The sequence below is a fragment of the Pteropus alecto genome, unplaced genomic scaffold (genome assembly GCF_000325575.1).
Source record: "Pteropus alecto unplaced genomic scaffold, ASM32557v1 scaffold35, whole genome shotgun sequence".
NCBI lineage: Eukaryota > Metazoa > Chordata > Mammalia > Chiroptera > Pteropodidae > Pteropus > Pteropus alecto.
This window is the reverse complement of record NW_006437828.1, coordinates 7,094,695-7,097,432: the sequence shown is the minus strand read 5'-3', so window position 1 is coordinate 7,097,432 and position 2,738 is coordinate 7,094,695.

Here is a 2,738-nt window from a genome sequence, read left to right as displayed (position 1 = left end):
GTACAGATGAGGAGACGGAGGCTTAGAGAAGTTCGAGAAACCGGACGGTGCTCAGAGGCGGGCAGAGCCGGACTGCGCTGGCCGCGCCCGCGCTTCGTTCGTCCCGCAAACCCGGCCACGGGTGGAGACCTTAGTGCCACTTTGTTCCTTCTCCCGGTGCAGTTTCTCTTCTTGTAAACCGACCGCACTTCACTGAAACGCTCTGCACGCCTTCGGGCACTCAGAGGAGGGCACGGGGACCACGGGCGTCGGACACTGCTGGACGGACACTTCTGTCGGCTCCTTCCTGGCATCGCAGACCGCGAGGAGGGTCCCACCCAGTGGAGGGTCCCATCCCAGTGACGGCTCAGCCCCGTGGCAGAGGGTCACAGCCCCCGGCAAGCTTTTGGAAGTACAGTCCACGAGTGGAGACAGCAGCCTTTTAACAAGTCTCCCCCAGGCGTCACTACCTGAGTGAGCAGGGTTTTTAACCATGGAAGAATATTCTCAAGTAATTGAATTAATTAATTGACCTTGCTCCACTGACCAGATATCCTTTGCAATTGTTATTTTTTGAAAAAATTTATATATATATAGATATATTTATATAGATACATTTATATAGATATATTTATATGTGTATATAAATATATGTGTATTTATCTATATAAATATATATCTATCTCCTGGCTTTTCTGATTTGTAAAAGAGCAAGATGTTGGGGGAGGGGAGGGGAGCATGAGAAGATGAAAGGTTTTATTTTCTCTTCTCGCAATACCTAAGATGTTTGTGCCTTAATTATTAAATGTACTTAATTATAGGCGACTCCAAGCTGTTCCCAGGCCCTCCTTAGGGCCAGGACTTTATAATAAATGCATTGTGTGCCTCAGGGGGGTTCCATTGACAGGCGTCTAAACCCATCTCGGTCTCTGCAGTGAGCCCCTGTAGTGCTGAGAAGGTCCATTGTTATTCGCGAGCGGCCAGGAGGAATGAATGCCTTGAAAAGCTGCAGTATATGGTGTGTGTTCCCCCTGGAATCCTTTGTGTGCCCCCCCAGTAAAATGACCTCATCACGCGCCGGGCAGCTGGAGCACAGCCACAAGAAGTGGATCAGACAGGGAGCATTTGAGCCCATCACATGTTTGGACTGAGTCATTTAATTCTTTACACGACACCCTTTCCTGTGAACTGTCAGAGGAGGAGAAATCCATCAATGCCAACGAGATTTTCTCTAAAAAGTCCTAGGGCCTTGAAAGCCACTTAGAAGTGGTTTTCTATAGACGCCATTGTCGGTGTTCCTGAGAGGTCAGCTCCGGAGGCTACAACCCTCCGTCCACCTGGCTCCTGTCAGATCAGCCCAAATTAAATTCCTCAGGGAACAGAGCAGAGAGGTACAGGACCAGGGGAGCAAGAGCAACAGTCGCTATTTGTTGTGTTTTTTTCCTAATTTGTTTCTAACAGTCGCAATTATAACAGATATGCCACAAATTCTAAGCCCGTGAGTGTCTCCAGGCTGGACAACTTTTTTCTGGAATTGCATCTCAGGAATAGTCGACTGTCCACTTGTATTTAGTAAACTGTACATAGCTTTTTCATGTTATTAAGATGTAAACTGTCCACTTATTAAAAATTATCCCAACCAGGAACACATAGGGCTTTATGAAAATGCCTGGACAAAGAGTCTCATCACTGCTCGTTTCTGGTTCGGGGTTCTCCCATAAAGTTCTTGCCTCTTGGCGTCCCGTCACCTTTTTACTCAGACTCACTGTGGCAGAAGTCACTACAGGTACCGTGATGGACGGGCACCGCAGCGCTCCACCTGGAGAATTCTCCGGAAAAGAAGGTCTAGATCCTGCCCAGCCATTAGCCACCTTGCGAACTTGGGCCAGTCACTTCCGGGTCTCAGCTGCTTCATCTCCGCATTTAAAAGCTGGACAAAATGATCTCTAACGCTGAAGTTACATGTTCCCACGTCTCACTCGGTGAATCGACTTTGTCCCTCGTACGTCTTGCAAGCACCACATCGGTTCAGTGTATTTTTGTCTCCAGAACCCCACACACACATAGGAGGCCCCGCTGTGCAGAGGATTTCGCACCTGTGTCAACTGCCCTAACTAACTAATGTTACCGACTGAATACGCATTCTGAAAGCGCCCTCGTCAGCTGGACGGATATTTCTGTTGGATAACAATTCACAAGATCTCTGATCATTGTCTCTCACTTTCCACTTTGCTGCCTTAAAAGACAATTCTGTTTCTGCTGATTTGCACAGTGGGATCAAAAAGGATGAGGAATTGGAAAACTACTGTGTGCCCCGGTCGAACAATGTGCAATTGTGCATGTGGTTTGTTTTTTTTTTTTTTTTAATTGTTAAATCCTGTAAACAAAAACCTCTAGAGTCAGGGGTGGGGCGGTGCTCGCCAGGCAAACCTCTCAAGTGGAGAAGGATTTGACACTCTGCTGAGACGAAGCGCTGTCGGAGGCTGTCACCTTCTAACAGACAGCGTCTGCTCTTGCACAGCCGAGCACGCTCGCTGCCTTAGGAAGGCCAGGGTTACATAATTTTAAATTGAGTGGTGCCGTGGTATTTGGCCACTCAGAGCAAAGGACAACACTCTTAAGGTGGTTCGGATCCAGAGGGTGGCGAGAATGTCATGTTCCGCTCTAAGAAATCTCAGCAAGGGACAGGAGAACTTTAGGGAGCGGCCATGCCCGGTCCTCGCCCTCAGCAGGTGCCAGAGGCTCCCTGGATCTTCCCT